Raw genomic sequence first — 16,868 nt, forward strand, 5'->3', positions numbered from 1 at the left:
GCCCTCCATAACCTCCAAGAGCCTAATGTCCCAAATACTATTCTTTTAGTATCAGATGAAGATTGGACTTTTAAGAAACAGCATTTTTGGCAAGGACTCATAGAATGAAGGAAATGTTTCAGAGAAACTCATAGCAAGGAAAGGACAGCAACCTTTACCATAGTCAGGAGGCGTTGTTCACCCCGTTGCAAGGTGTATTACGCATTCTTTAGATGTGGTTGATTGGGGGAAAAAATAGGGGTATCTCTTAAAACTAGGAGCCATTATCAGAAAAAGTTTTACGTCGGGTCAAAAACGGGCAGAAGTCAAACACAGAAAGCGTCAAGTTTACATTCAAATAGGCCAAGAACAGATACATGTCGTAGTAAAGATTATAGGTGGTTTGTTTGGCATTTCTGTACATATTTCTGAAGCCACCCACGGTGCCTTAACTGCCTTAATTTTTAGCATTAGTCACTTAATTCATAGGGAGAAGAATTTTGGTTTTGTTACGGAGTTAACCCCGTTGTGGGTTGACTCATACAAATCTCATATCTCGGTTTGAATAGCACATAAACGAAATTGTTAAAACGTTGGCTGGATTGGCTCTGCGACATGTAAACACCTCAGGCGGTTTTAGTTTTTTCAACATTGACACAAATATGTAACTACTGATCATCACAGTAGCTATAGGGACTATTTGTTTAAATGTATTCAGGAGGATTGCAGCTTTTTTGTTTTTTCTCTGTTTGAGATCATATCTATGTATTTCTCTGCCACTTTCCCGCTTGTTCCCTCTCATCACTCCCCTCCCCTATTTCCCCATGGACAGCATTAAAAAGTATGATAAATTTGTCAAAGGGAAACATGGGTTTGGGTATCCATGCATAAGCTGAAGTGGGTTAAGCAGTGTCTGATAATCAAGCAAGACTGATGTTGTGAACAGAAACAGTTCAGGTCCACTGGCTTCCAATTACAAAGTTTTTCATGAAGGGTAATTATGGGTTAATGTTCAGATCAGTTCAACAGGGTTTGTGATTTAGTAAGAGCTAGATTACCACAGAGGTTTAAGGTAATTTTATCTCTGTGTCTGTGTTCATGAAGGAGAAGTAATGAAAGTGGATGGTTGCTCTCAACCAGACAACCAGAATTAACTGTGCAATAGCTAAAATAATCTGTCTCTCTCACTCCCTCAGACTGGGGGCAACCCTGCCTCCACAGAGCGCTCGACCGCTGCTTCATTGTGGCCTGGGGCCTCATTTGAATGGGCCTTTAGTATTTTGTGTGAACAAGTCAGCGCCATTTGCATTTGTTCCAGTCACAAAGGTTTAACAGGTCAATAGGGACTCCCTGGCAGAAAACTAACACGCTAGGGTACCTTTTTTTTCTCTCTCCCTCGCGTCTCCTCCGTCGCTGTGGTTGTTAGGCACCCGGCCGGCTTCTCCTGGTCGTATGTAACTCAAGCATGTGGCGCATATACGTGTGTGTGTTTCAGGAAACAGCAAGGGGCAGAAAGTAGCAGCTGATTCTCTCCAGGCTGCAGTTAAGAAGGTTTAATTAACATACAACTTATAGCAGCAGCAGCAGTAGTTTGTTTGAGTGACAAAGATGGATTATTTTGCATGTATGTGTAAGTGCAACTGCAGACCTCCAGAGTTTAATTTCCCTGATTAAGTATTTACACTGCTGACAAAATGGTACATATTTGGGAGCCACATGCACTTCAAAAGCCAAATGTGATAGCAGGAATAAATGACCATTATAGCATTTCTACAGAGATAAAGTAACACTTTAACATAGTTTTTTACATCTCTTATCTCAGGACACTATGTAAAAAAGTCCCCCGTTTCATACTTAAAACAAACGAAAGAATATTAAAGAATATTGAAAGCCGTTAGCTTAGGTATGTCAAACTAGCTTGGGGCTGGCAATGCACATTGTTTACAATAACTGCTCACTTTGTAAAAAGGTCTTTTAAATTCAGTGACTGCCAGTTTCTTATTAATGTCATTTGCCATTGTAGAGCTTTGAATGGGTCATTTCTTATGTCTCCCTATTATCTTGATTTTTACAAAAGTGCTACACCCAGTATTAGTGCTTTCAAAGTTGTATGCCAGCAGGCCTATTGCACGAGAACATTCGGAGAGAACAGAATATTGTCTCATTAAAGAATTGACTGTGATTTTTGGAATCATAGCAGAATTTACTTTTTATGAAGTGTGATCTCTTTTGCTCATATGGCTGCCTTGGCTCTTCCACAATCCAAAACAAACAGGATGGGGGGAAAATATTATTCTTTAACCGAAAAATACATATATGCGTAATGTTGAAAAAAAATGAACTCGGCGTTAGCAGCCGGCTATTGCTGGTCCTCGGCAATAAGTTTCCATCCACATTGTGTGAGTTGTGAGCGCAGTCAGGGCTGCAGGGATGTCCTCCGTTTAAAATGTCATAGACTGCATCCTCATAGCTGCTGAAGAGTCCTCATGCAGGAGAGCAAACCCCCCCCCACCTCACTCGAAAGAGTTTCCTCCTCATGAGTGAATATACTGTAAAACTTTACTGTCAGACTTTATTGTATATGTCTATTTTTATAATTCCGAAGAATACGACAATGTCACACCTCCGCCTTTTCTTTTTTTCTCTTCTCTTTTCTATTTACAGGGCGACTTTATCAGAATGTAATCTTCAGCAAACAGCACGACACACAAAAGGTATTTACCACAGTGACGTTGCCCCGACGAATGACTTGTTCACACTGTAGAGTGCAGAATGAAACTCAATGACCTATTCAAGGTCGAGTCTGCCGGCAGACATAAATGGATTTTCTTTTGCAACATCTCATTTGTGCAATGGCAGAATCCAAATTAGGTTAATCCTCCACATTTAAGTACACTATTATTATTTGTAATTGATTAAATCAAATTGAGGATGTAACATTTTCAATGTGAATAACTGTAGTTCATGCCTGAGCACAGAAGAGCCAACTGTACGAATGCTCTGCACATCAATTATATGTACACATAAAGTCTCTCTACGCAACGTTTGGGGCAAATGAGTAAAAATAGGAAACATTTTCCTACCCATGAGTTTCTTGCTTGTTAAGATCTGTACCCACATGTCACATTTTTTTCCAAGCATTAGCCAGTTTAATCCCTGTGTACGCTTACATGTACACTATGAGCTTGCCATAGCAACTTGGCGCACGTAGCATAAATATAACAGAGTATACACATAGACAGCGTGTATACACTAGGATACAGAACTATGTACACGTCATGCACAACTGTACACACATGTACATAGATCCAAAGCTTGCACTGGTTGTATTTATATCAGCACATCACAAGTCGTCTTGAAGTGCCTTTCACCAGACTTTTGACAGACTGCAGAAGAGGGAAACATCAAATATTTTGTGGCAGACCTGAGTGGGAGTTGTGCTCACAATTGCTCCTGTCATGCCGATCTGAGCTCGCCTGGCTACAGCGCCGCGGTCTGCCGTGCCTGTTGCGAGCTCCGAGCTGTATGACCCACCATTTGGAATCCAGCTCCATTATCTTTCAAACTTGACTACTTTTCGGGGGCCAAAGCGAAGAAAAGCGAAATGCGCGCCCGGCGTCAGGTGCTACAAGCTGCTAGCTAGGCCTGCGGCCAGGGTCCAGAGAGCCAGACCTGGCAGGCTGTGTGAAACGCTACACACAAAAGAGCTCGCTCCATCTGTATGCACCCTACATAGGCAGGCTTTTGTTGCAGCCGACAGGCACATGACTGCTAGCATCTTAACCCCCGAAAGCCAGCGTTTCTCTTCCCCTCTCAGCAAACTGAGCACTGCAGTAGACACCGCTGTGAGTTCATGATTTGAAGGAAAAAGCAACTTGATTGAAGTTTATTAGTGATCCACATGTTCGGGATCTCTCTACAGAGGGTGCATTTGAAAAAATGATAATGTACTTATCAAATATAGTTGGAGTGTAATATTTATAAACCTACTCTTTAAATTATTTTACAAATCTATTGGTGTTCAGGCAAAATTAATGCTATACATTTTTATAAGAATTGGATCAGTGCTTAATATTTAACAATGATTTGGGGTTAATATTGAGATCAACTATGGATAGGGAAAGACCAGAGAAGAAAACAAAAAGGTGTTGAATGTTTTCACGTTATTTATATGTAAAAATATGCAAATTAATATTTTTTGCGCTGCTGTATAGATTTACCAAACAATAATGATGCAGGTCAGATGCCGGTTTGTTTTGGACATTTCATTTTGTTTATTGTTTATTGCTGTTTATTATTTAACTTTGCTTAGTTCTCTTTACATTTGGCAAAAAGTTGTAGGAACAGTTTGGAAATGGGAGACCCCTCTCCAAAATCCATTTAAATATAAATCACTAGCATTAAGTCAATAAGGACAAATGTCAATAAGGACAAAGTCCAACCCGTAGCGCCCCTCATTTTTCAATTTTATTATGACACATGTGCGTCCTTGAGATCATTAAGTTGCACATGCACATTAACATATTTTTTTTCTGGGAATGATTTTCCTAGAAAACCACAGTTGAAGATCATTGATACAAATCATGTTCTCTAATTCAGAGCCTTCACATGTGAATTATCTGCTTGTAGACGCCGTGTATCCCTGCGTAACCAAGACAACTCCAGACGTATGTGTGCAAAGCCTGAAGCATGAAGCGTGCACACTGGTGCTCGATAGGAAATCAAACAAACACTCCATTTAGACGGTCAGCCATCTGAGCTGCACTGAAACAAACACGCGGTCACTGAGTCAGATAGATGCCAGATTGTGGGATTTGAGAGGGAAATTAAAATAAGGATGGAGAGGTTGCACCACAACCGTCTACGTATGAAATGTGGGTATACGGTTCGGATTGGGGCTGTGGGCCGAGCTAGGTCACGCGAGCCCATCCACACTGCAGTTGCTCGGTGACGTGGCATTAAAGTGGAACCGACAGGTCTGAACCCTTAAAAGAGGTGGGACCACTCCCTGAGAATGCCAGAGACCTGCATGTGAGCTGATGTTTGATCACAGCTGCAAAGATAATTGTTTATTAATGCAGGAAGGACCCAGGCATGTGAGCAGGGATTCAGGTGAGAGGAATATCAAAAATGCGTCTGAAAAAACACGTTTAATTTATCCTTTTAACGCATTCAATGAGCCTTCTGTTTATTGGTCTCATTAATAACTAGTAACCAGAACATCTGTGTGATCAAAATAGCAGATATATTTGAGTTAAAATGTTGCACCCTTGAGAGGACTTGACTTTGCATTCAGAGCGTTTGTTCTGTGTCATCTGCGTCACAGGATATTTCTATGCCTTACAGGGAATTTATATCCAAGCTTGAATAAGAACATGGTAGCAAGGATTGCAGCATTAGGTTTGATTAGAGTAGACATTTTGCCACGCTCCACTTAGCTTCTAGAAATCACAGAAAAAAGCCCTTTCATCAACGATCAGAGTCTTTGTTTCCCGGATAAAAAAAAGTCTTGTGTATTTTTTTTTAAATTTGCTCAAGTATGTTCTTCTGGCTAGAAACCTGGATGTTTCAAAGTGACCGAGAGGGGGTAGTAGTCTCATGGTCAACTAAAAGTACCACGATGCATCTCCCAAAGCACTGCCCTTACTATAATGAGCAAAGAGCTGCTAGCAAGGACGGGCTTGTGAGGCTGTCAAAAGTGCCGCTTCTTTGGAATTTATTGTCACTTTCACCTTATTTTCTGGTGGTGTTTAGGACACTCAGCTGTAGCGAGCGCAGATCCATTTGGTCTCTCCTCTTCTCCAACCTTTGCTCTGCTCTGCTGCCGAGAGGGCTCCCTCCACATGGAGAAGCTCCTTTTTTTGGAGGTGAGTGGCAAAACGATTATCAAAGAAATGCGTTTAAATCAAAGGGCTGCTTTTGTGCTCTTGATCAGTGTGAACTATGTTCGGAAAAGCACTCGACGGTGGTATTTTTGACCTTGCAAGCTTTTAACCACTTTGTTTATTTAAAGTCTTAGTCAGCACTTTTACTCTCTTTTGCCTTTTTTGCATTTGTAATATATATATATAAGGTTAAATATTGTTTATAGGGTAAAGAAAATGTTATTTTTATTAAGTACTTAAGTTGGAGAAACAATTAAAAAAAACATTAGATCCAAGCTATGTACTTTTAATGATAGCAGCATTTAAAAAGTCTGAAAGGTCCTAAACTGAAACTCTCTTAACATTATTTTGTTCATGCAAGTGATACTTTTTGTTTGTTGTTTTTACAAACCCAACTTTCTAAAAAGATTTAAAAGAATGTCATAGGAATGTGAGATCTCGGAAAAAAGCTTTCTCGAAACACTTTTCATTTTACAAACTGTGAACCAAAATCCTCTCGTGTTTCAGTTTATCCAACACAGCCTGCAGCGTAAGTGGAGTTTATGCAATTCCCCAAAGAAAAAAAAGGGCAATAATTATAATGTTTTGAAAAATATAATAATTTAGTCATGATCAAGCTTTGACTGAAAAGAAATGTAATATTTATTTAACTTTGTCTTATTACTTAAAAAGAATTCCGAATGAAATTTATTAGAAAATTACAAAATGACCTCAGTATCATTTTATTGTTTAATACAGAATCTTCTCAGAATGGAAGTTTGTGTTTTTGCATCGGCCCCTTTTGGAAAACTATTTTCTTTTGACATCAAAATTTAAGATGAACCTTTTTCTTTTAGACAAATTAGTGAGTGAGTAGCTTTTTAAACTAATTCAAAGTCATTTATTTATTGTTTGTCTTGTACATAAAAAAATACATTAAAAAAAGTAATTTTGATTCCTGGCTGATATTTTACTGCTGCAATGTACTGGCTAAAATAACATTATCAATTATCAAACCTCAAGCCTTTATTTGTCCTCTATGATAATAATATATATGTGTATACACACATCTCTTGTTTTTCGAATAATATATACAACAATAAATATGTGCTGTATTGGTTAAGACTGTGTGAAAATCTCCCTTTCATACTCGCTGTGAACTTTAAAACAATATAAATTCTTCATTCATCCCCAGCAACGTTTGAGCATAAATCCCTAAATACGATGAAATAGAAGCTGCAGTGTATTCTCACACACTGGAGGGTTAATCTTTGAATCTGTTCGGGCCCGACGTATCTGAAGGAATTCATATCTGTCATTCGAAACTTATGAAGCTTTCTATTTTGGCATTTGAGTATCATTTAAATAACTGCCTCACATATAAAGAAGAGCTGTTGTACGATGCTCAACATTTCTGTCGGGATTTGGGAAGTCATACGCAGTGAGTGGGCGAATGCATTACTCAGGCCGCCATGTTGTCTCATCCGGTCCTCCATTTTGTGATCCTGCCTCTCGGATCTTGCTCACCTTGCATTTCACTCTGATCAAGACTCAGTTTTCTGTCGGGATTTGGGAAGTCATACGTTTTTATTTCACTCTTTCTGATCAAAAGAGTGAAATAAAAACGTATCTATTGCTCAATATGATTTTCAAATGTACATTTATTAATGTATTAATGTAATTATTTTTAAATACCAGTCAGACTTTTGTTATATTTACAGATATCCTGCGAGCTGATAACTTCACCGCAAAGTATCTTCATTCAAAGGAAACAAGGTAGAAGATCTGTTTCCTGTGAGGCAGAACCGTAACTCCCATGTTCAACGTTTTCCTCGACTCTGGGGTTTAGACTCGGCGGCTTGGGCGACTGTGACCCGTAGCCCCATAATGTCCTCCGGAGGGGTCACGGAGGTTAATAGAGACTGATGTATGAGGCCCCAGAGTGACATCCCAAAGGGGATGGCCCCTTAATCCTTATTATGCCTCAGTGTTAGTGATCCTTACCTTTCAAAGCAAACAGCACGCTCCCCTTTGCGGCGAGGCCCCCGCCTGCCCCCGGCGTTACACTTCTGACCTCGGGGTCGTGGCCTTTTGTTCACAACCCTTCAGAGTCTGACCCTGGAGGTCACGGCTGTAATAGAGAAGTTGTCAAGGCACGTGCTGCCGAGGGGCCCCTCAGCAGACCACCTTGTAGAGGGAGCAGGCCCGCCGCACTGGTCACCGTACCGAGAGCAGGAAGTGTGTGTGTGTGTGTGTGTTTGTGTTTGCTGGGATGGAGGCAGTAACTTATAAAGGGAAAATACCACTGGGGTCGTACGTATGAGTCTATAGAAGTGGAGCCTGTAAAAAAGGAAAGAGAGGCCTGAACTTTTACTCTTTAACTGTAATAAGTCATGTATTCACAGGAGCAGCTACTGCAGAGAGGCTCGCCTCTCTCTTTACTAGAATTCTCAGCTGGTTCTACTTATATAGCTGCTTTTTATTAACCGCTGAGTTAATGCCTTGAAGAAATGCAGAAATAGATTAAACATTTGTATTTTGTTGTTGTCTAATGATGAAAGAGAGAGACGTTCGTTTTCTTATCTGTTCAACCTGCCATGAAACGAATGAATATTTTGTTAATGAATTATAATTCACATTGTGATGTGTCTATAATATATATTTTTTGCCATAAGCCTATTAAAAATATTGGGTTCTCATATTATTCACAAGTGCTGCCTGTCCCTTGGCGGTACAGCCCTGTGTGTGTATGTGTGTGTGTGTGTTTGTGCTATAAGTTGAATGTGTGTAGGTTGGCTGGTCGTGTTTGTTGCTGTGGACCCGTGGGATGATTCATAAGGATGTGAAGGCGTTGGGGGTCTGATAAGACCACTGAATCAACAGCTCCATTGTTTCAGCTCATGAACTATAACTCATTTTGACTCGGTCGCATTCACTGCCTTGTTGCAAACGTTGCAAAAGTTTTCCGTGGTCAGTGTATTTAATACCGTTTTAATTTTATTGCTCCCTTCCTTATTTTAAACAGGCAGAACTAAATCGGCGAGCTGCACCTTGTCTTCAATTTTTTAGTACCCAGTGATTTTAAGTTACTCGCATGCATTAAAAATATCTCCACTGCTTTTACACACTGAAATTAAATGTAAAGGCCGAGCGCAGCTTGGCTTCAACCTGCAGGGTGAGGCACTTGATGAAAATAATGCGGTTGTGGACTCCTGGAGGTGTAATAAATGAGGTTGTTAATATTGGAGTTTCATCAATGGCAGCGTTACGCAGGCGCCTCCTGCAGGGGCGAGGCCGCGCTCAGGGCTCCAGTGTCAGATGTTGGCAACGGAGCCAAAATCGGAGTCGTATCCTCAAGTGAACTCTCCACGACGTACGGTGCAGCGGCCTCTGCCAAGTTTTTTGAATTCCTGCCACATGTTAGATGATAAACAACTGACTGGAAACAGTGTGTCGAACAGGCGAGAAGGGCTAAAAGCCTCTTCAAATCGCACACAAAAACATGCGTTTGTTGACAGTATGGATTGATTTGTATTCCGCGTGCCGCTGTAGCGGCGTTTAATGCTTGCGCCGATTGCAATTGGTCCAGATACGTGGGGAGATGTGACGTCACAGGGTTCTAGCGGACGACCGTTTGCTGCTCGATCCGTTGCTCCGATCAAGGGACTTGGAGGAATTTGTGTCTCTTTAAAAGGTTTTTAAAAAGTGCAGTGAAATTTGTGAGTGAGTTTTCTTTTTCTAAATTAGACTTTTTGCGTTTGCGCGTTTCGCGGATTTGAGGTGCGATGGCGCGGCAAGACGCAGAACACGGCGCCTTAGTTGTATTTGAGACTTGGGAAAGCTGAGGAGAGTTACGCAAGACAAGTGCACTCTCTCTCTCCCCCCCTCTCTCTCTCTCTCTCTCTCTCTCTCTCTCTCTCTCTCTCTCTCTCTCTCTCTCTCTCTCCCTCCCTGGGTCCGTCGTCTGAGGTAGAAACACAAACGGCCGCGTAACGCCTTTTCTTTCAGCTGCCCGGACTGAGAGTGAGGAGGTGGGAGAGACTGCTATTGCCCCGGCGGCCATTAGTTTGCTGTTTAATCGCTCTTACTCGGTTCTGGTCTTTGTCGTCTCCTCTCAGAGAAGAAAACACACACACATACACGAAAAAACTGTTGAGTGTACATGAGGAGGTTTCTCCCCCCGTATTTATTTGTGTGCAATTTCCCCCTTCAGACTCCACGTGAGCAATGAAGACGGATTGAAATCATGAGCAGCTAGCTGTGCTCCTGTGACGGGAGATCCGCCGTTTGTGCCGCTGCTACTTTGGGGGGAGAGCAAGAGAGAGAGAGAGAGAGAGAGAGAGAGAGAGAGAGAGAGAGAGAGGAGGGGAGAGAAATGCGCCCGTGCTGAGTTCTGGGTTTCTTTTATGGAAAGAGAAGACTGGAGGGAAGTGGAACGGCGTCCACAACGGAATAGGTTGCTTTTCTGCCATCGGGGGAAATCAAACGGCGTTGCAAACGGCGAAGGGGCAGTGCTGCGTTTTGGCCACAGAGAAGTTTTCGGGGAGGGGAGTCGGGTGGAAACCGGACGGGTGTGAATTCCCTTCAGCAGGCTGGTGCAGAGGTTTGGTAGGTGAGACAGTGGGAGAGAGAGAGAGACAGACAGCCAGACCCTCCTCGTGCAGGCTTTAGTTTTACGCTAGCTGCTTAGAGCAGGGCTGTTTTCCTCTTTTTACTGGAGGCGATAACAGTGCTACTGAAAGTACAAGAAAGGATGGGAGACAGAATAGGCTGGACACAGAAGGGGCGGCGCAGGGGGGGAATCCATTTTTATCATTTGGTTACTTCCCGACATTTTGCCACCGCATGGCGAGGGTGGCCTAGTAACGGCGTGGCATGCGCACTGCGGTAAATATTTCAGGGTTTTTTAGCGCCGCTCAGGTTCAATCATGGCGGGGCTTTCACACCCAGGTGCCATGATTATCAATTGAGATGCGATCCGTCAGTTATCTTGTGCAGACCTTTGTTTTCTGACCTTATTAAGTGAACGCCGTTGCTCACCGTCTGCCCGCCTGAGGTTGTGTGTTAAAGGACACAAATAAATGAAACGGCTCTGAAGGGAAAAGATGAGTCGTTAATTGTCTGGTCATCAGAGTGAGGTGTTGCGGGATGTTCCAGAATCCTTTAATCATTCGGTATTGTTAGTATGTGTGTGTGTGTTTATGAGTCTGCCGTGCTCCATGTAATCTTCCCGCCCCGCCTCGTGCACGCGCACGTCACGCCGGTCATGTGATGACAATGCGTGGAGCGCGTGCACTCGCACACGTCCCCGTTTCATCATCAGCTGAGCCCTTTTTCCTCCACTCACAACTCTTCTCCACTCCCTCTCTCGCCCCCTCCCCTCTCGGCTCTAGCTTCTTTTTCTATCCATAGCTCTCCTCCTCTCTCCCTGGGTCCCGGCCGGGTAGACTAGGACGAGAGGGGAAAAAACGCTCTGCTGCTATTTCTACAGCCAGGCCCTCCCCTTTGGCTGTAGCCTGTGCCAAAAGAGGGAGGGATTTTTTACTACTCCCAGTCCCAGGATTTTAACCCCATGCCTGCACTCGCTGCCCTCTGCAAGATCTGCTACTCAATATCCTGCAACAAGTGGCTTCGCTTTGCTCCTACTTCGACAACGCCGCGCCATTTGCAGAGACGTTTTTCCGGGACCCCCGTTTTCTTCCCCCCCGTCCCCCACCCACCCCCATACATTCAGACGTTTTTTTGCTGCTTCTGGGCTGCTGTCGGTAGAGTTAAACTGGCCTGGGGGATTTCAGTGTTTTTTTTGGGGGGGCTTGGGCTCCACCGGGATGCAGAGGCTTTCTGGAGCACGTGCTCAGCGATTGCTCGCCATGCTTCCTTGTCTCGTGAGTCCTCCCTAGAGCTGAGGACGAAGACAATTTGTGTCCCCGACGGCCACTCCACCTGCTGCTCGATTCAGTGTGAGTGTGAGTCTTGATTCCTGCAGATGATTTCTCTCAGATTTTCTTGTCCTCCTGTCCGTCCTGCCCTCCGCCTTCTTCACCCTTTCAATCTCTAAACCTCTCCCTCTTTGGGTTTTTTTTCGGCCCCACCCTCTCTCTCTTTCTCTCTCTCGTGAAAGGGGAGCAGGAGGGCGGAGCAGGGACGGGGCTTTTTCTGGGACAGGTGCCAATTCCAAACAAAAGGCACAAAAAAGGCAAAAAAAGAGTGAGCGTTCCCAACGACAGGAAGAAAGTAGTATGTTTAACAACGTATTTCCAGGAATAGCGTGTGCATGTGTAACTATTCTACTCTTGGTGGACTTTTTTCTGTATTACATGTGTGAGTAGCAGCAGTGATCTTGAATCCCCCCCCTCTCTTTCCGCTGCGCTCCCCTGCTCCCGTGAAGGCATTTGAGTTCCAAGCGGGGAGAAGAAAAAGAAGGAGGGGCGGAGTTTGGAAGGGGGGCAGCGGGAGGCGGAGCCCAGCCGCTTCTCCTCCCTGGCGAGTCTTCTGCATTATTCATACGCCCGGGCCGCTGCTGCAATCTAACTGGCTGGCTGGCTTAGCATTCACCCGACATTCAGGGGCTCTGTTTGCTAACATTCCTCATTCAAAGCCTTGTTAGCTGCCAGACGGGAGGAACACGCGACTCCATGGGAAACCCACATGGCCTCCTTATTGTGGCGGGCCCTGACAGTCCCACACTAGAAGGCGGCAGACAGGGGAGAGCCGAGGGGGAGCCGGTCTGTAAATATTAAAGAGCGGTTAGCTGGTTTGAGGCAGAGACACGGGTTTGGGGTAAGGTGGCCAGATTGGCAGGCTGAAACCCAGACAGATGGGCAGACAGACTCACAGACGAGGCGTCGGAGCAGAGAGGGAGCCTGGCGCTCTCCGGGACTCTGAATGGGTCTCTCGTTGCCGTGCCCGCCTACTCCTTGCAGGGAGCGCAAAGCTCTGTGACTGAATCCGAGCTCCTTCTCTGCCCTTCTCCACAGAGAGGAGATGTGGACGGACCGTGTGCTGCTGCAGAGGGACCCGGCGCGATGATCAACGGCGAATTTCGGTGCTTTACCCAGGATAGCTGATCACCCCACCATATGTCTGCCAGTTGTCTCCAAAATCTCAGTGGTAAGTCCTCGAGTGTGTGTTTGTGTGCGTGTGTGTGTAGGACGTTTTCAGCGGTTTTATATCGGCAAAGCGATGACACACAAAGACGATATTGAAACGGCAAAGCACAAATTCGGTTGTCCCGATCACAGAGTTTGGAATCAGGGTGTCCGATCCTTCAGGCTTAACTAAATATAGTGAGACTAGAGGGGTAACGCAGCATCTCAGACAAATCCAAGCTATTCTCCCCTCTAAGGGTATTCCTACCTGCAGTTTTGCAATCCAGGTTGTGTGTGTGTGTGTGTGTGTGTGTGTGTGTGTGTGTGTGTGTGTGTGTGTGTGTGTGTGTGTGTGTGTGTGTGTGTGTGTGTGTGTGTGTGTGTGTGTGTGAGAAAGAGAGACGGTTTTGGAGGGAGCAGAGATCAGGGCTGCAACTTTGGGCCGAGGGAAAGACAAGGCCTGCCACAGAAGGCCGAGCCCCGCAGTATCGTTCTCTCTCTCCCACTCTCTCTCACCCTTTCTCTCTCCTAGTCAGCTATCAGAAAAATATTAACAGTAATTATTGTATTGAGCTTTCTTGTGAAAAAAAACTCATCTTTGTGAATATGGCGAGCTTTTGGTCGTCAAAGATTACATTTTTTGCTGACACGTGGCCACACATAGCTCTGATATAGCTCAAACAAGCCCTTTTGGAAATACCTGTTATAACAAATGTTTTATGCAATGTGAAGAATAACATATAAACACTATTTAGGTTTATGTAACTGAACCGAAACAGAGCAGTATGCTGTATAAGAAACCTCGATAAGTTTAAGTGTCATGAATTTAAGATCACTTCTACTTAATCTCGTAGGAAGAATACCAGCTCAATTTTTATCTGTATTATGTTTTGCACATAATTAAAACCCTCAATGTGCTACACCCATCACCGATACCTTGCAGCATGGCATGTTTTAATCATCCTCCATCAATCACTTTTTTTCAAACCATCGCTAATTAAAAATTCTCAACTCTCCGAACCCTTTGTCGACTCGGCTTCATGTTGAGCACCTCGGCACATCAGCGTCTCCCATGACCAACCACCAATAGGTAGGAGTGGAGTGAGTCATCCCAGATAGCTCGAGTCCCCCCCCACCTACATCCCACGTCTGACACGCTGCGAGGTCCACTTTGCTCGCTGGATTTGGTTGGTCCTATCTCGGCCCGGTGAAGGTACGAGTTAGCACCTCGACGGATGTAGAATCGACATCTCATTGTTAATGTGCTCACGGCGCAAAGGAAGGCTGCCGTAGATTTTATACTTTATCTCTTCTTTTCTATCTTTATCTTTTCTACCTCATTGCATTGAACCCACTCACACGCAGTGTGGATAAATAAAAATTAAATCATTTTTGCCCTCAAGCGCCCGACAGGGAAACGTGGATGAAGACGCTTAAATACCGGTTTCGTAATTTGGAGCCTGTTGATCAGCCCCATCTACTTTTGGAAAAATGTTGATCCTCTGACACGGAAATGTTTCAAAGTGTCCCGTGCATACTTGCACTGTATGATCTGTCAGGTCTGTTTCTGAATTACTAGAGAGTCATGGAGTTAATGCCGCAAGATGTTGGCAGACTATTTCCCCCGAGAAGACGAAAAATAAAATAAAATGTTGTTTGACCTTGGAATTAATTTAAATATATATATATTTTCACCTAAAAACTAAGTTTTGCTTAATGATAAATCAATGTATTTTTTTATGATGCCTAAATTGTGATTTTTTTTCTCAATAGGTAATTTGGTGTTAATTCATTTGATTTGTTACAGCATGTTTGAACACCAATAACTGACGGGAATTCAGTCTAACATAAAGACCATGATACCACATCTTGAATCAGACACACAGGACGCACACACAGACACACACACGCACAAGCAAACACCCAGACACATTTGATGCTATGTACCCCACAATGAACCCTGGCTCTTAAGATGAATGGGGTTCCCACGCCTCTCCCAAGGAGTGCAGGGCACAGCCTCCTCCTCTGCGCATTTTCACACACACACCCACACACACACACACACACACAATGCACAAACTACAGATGGCCACACAGTCTCCCCCAATCACACATAGGTGCATTAGAGTATAATAAACACACACAAAGGCGCACACACACACAAATATAGATTATTATTCTGAGCACTCCCAATCCTGATGAGGGTTAAAGAGGAAAGGAGACACAGCTCTAACTTAATTGCTCGCGGTTCAAAAAGTTGGCATTAAAATCAGCTTTTGATTTGTTAAGCATTACGGAGGAAGTTAGCGTTTGTTTAGCAGGGAGAATTCAAAAGAAGCAGAAACAAAAGTTTGTGGGAAAATCCAAATCTCCATATCTAAGGGTTGAGCAATACAAAGCCCTTCTGTGCAAATGTTTTGTTTTTAACAAATACACACACATATATATACACACACTGATACATGTGTCCATACATACATACATTTATATATATAAATATGTATGATATTTCTCAATTTAAATCTTTAGATTAAAATAGGGATTTTTTCAAATCTATTTTTGTATAATTTAATTTTTTTTAAACTAGACTGTTTTTTTTTGTTACAATATATACACTATATTGTTATTTCTATATATTTTCTATAGATTGTCAATTATGCTTTATGATTGATAAAATACCTTTTCTCAAAGAACTTGTGTGAGGGGAGACTTGTAACATGAACTATATATTTTGTACATTTGTACAAGTACTATTTGCATAGTATTTAAAATTTTCAAAGAAATGTGGATTTTATAGTAGCTTGATTTGATTGATTCTTCTATTATTTCCTCGTATATTTTAAACATGTTTAAGACTTTTAAAATTCCAGCATTTTATTTTTTAGAAGCTAATTAAATAAAATCTAGACAGATGTAATAAATAAAATAAAGCAATGTGATTCCCACTGGTCATTTTCCAAAGCCAATACTTATGTATATGTATTAGTGGCTAGTGTATCGTAATATATTTATGCAGACTAAATACGGTTGCAGTATTCTGAGCCATGATAACATAATGAAACAGTTACGTAGCTGCTTGGCAGGTTCATGACCTGAGGACTACACGGACACCTTGGTCCGTTGTGTGAATGCATCCTCATTGTATTTCGTGTGTGTGTGTGTGTGTGTGTGTGTGTGTGTGTGTGTGTGTGTGTGTGTGTGTGTGTGTGTGTGTGTGTGTGTGTGTGTGTGTGTGTGTGTGTGTGTGAGAAAGAGAGACGGTTTTGGAGGGAGCAGAGATCAGGGCTGCAACTTTGGGCCGAGGGAAAGACAAGGCCTGCCACAGAAGGCTTGACTTTAAAAACTATTTTTACGTGTCTGTTTTTTTCTTTTATTTGCAGGCGCAGTATTTAGGAACTCAACTCCTGGGCCCTCCTCATTGTCAAGGTCAGTTTCAAGATTTCGAAAAAATAATCTTTATGGAATTTTATTTGATCCAAGTATATATTTACTTCACATCCATCGGCGCGTTCAGCTGCGTGTGTGTGCCACCAGTCCGCTGAATCCAGTGTGGAGATCCTTTCAGTGAGGTCCGTGCCTGGGAGCGTGCATCCTTTGGGTTCCGGTTTCAGCGTCCTGCGGGACCACAACCGAATTAACACCGTGTGTCGTTACTTTATTGAAAGCAATCCAACTCGTATTGTTCCCAGGACAGACCATCAAAACTGACTCCGCCGGGTTTGTGTGTGTTATGTCCTTTTAATCAGTAAGTCTCTAGTGTGGCTCTAAAATAATCTCCTCAAAGGAAATTAGTCCGAAAAAAAGGGGAAAGAAAAGGCGTCCTAAAGGGCAAATGAAGATTAGAGGGAAACGGTACACGAGGGCACACCGGCTGGCACCCACAACAGCACAAAGGCCTCATTGTCACGGGAGTCCTCCACTCTGCGCTCGCTCTCCC

The 16,868-nt window shown here is 43.2% G+C and overlaps 1 long non-coding RNA gene across 2 annotated transcripts in view; it reads left to right on the forward strand.

Annotated features, from left to right (window-relative positions):
- The window catches only part of LOC120817457 (uncharacterized), a 29,746-nt gene that overhangs the window by 10,555 nt on the left and 2,323 nt on the right, over nucleotides 1–16,868 (forward strand). Inside the window, exons 3-6 of one of the 2 annotated variants that reach the window (XR_005711974.2) lie at nucleotides 2,644–2,693; nucleotides 5,734–5,846; nucleotides 12,821–12,953; nucleotides 16,312–16,357. This is a non-coding gene — a long non-coding RNA (uncharacterized LOC120817457). The remainder of the gene's footprint in view (nucleotides 1–2,643; nucleotides 2,694–5,733; nucleotides 5,847–12,820; nucleotides 12,954–16,311; nucleotides 16,358–16,868) is intronic. The other variant, XR_005711976.2, reaches the window with a different exon arrangement.

This window comes from Gasterosteus aculeatus, chromosome 4, assembly GCF_964276395.1.
Source record: "Gasterosteus aculeatus chromosome 4, fGasAcu3.hap1.1, whole genome shotgun sequence".
NCBI lineage: Eukaryota > Metazoa > Chordata > Actinopteri > Perciformes > Gasterosteidae > Gasterosteus > Gasterosteus aculeatus.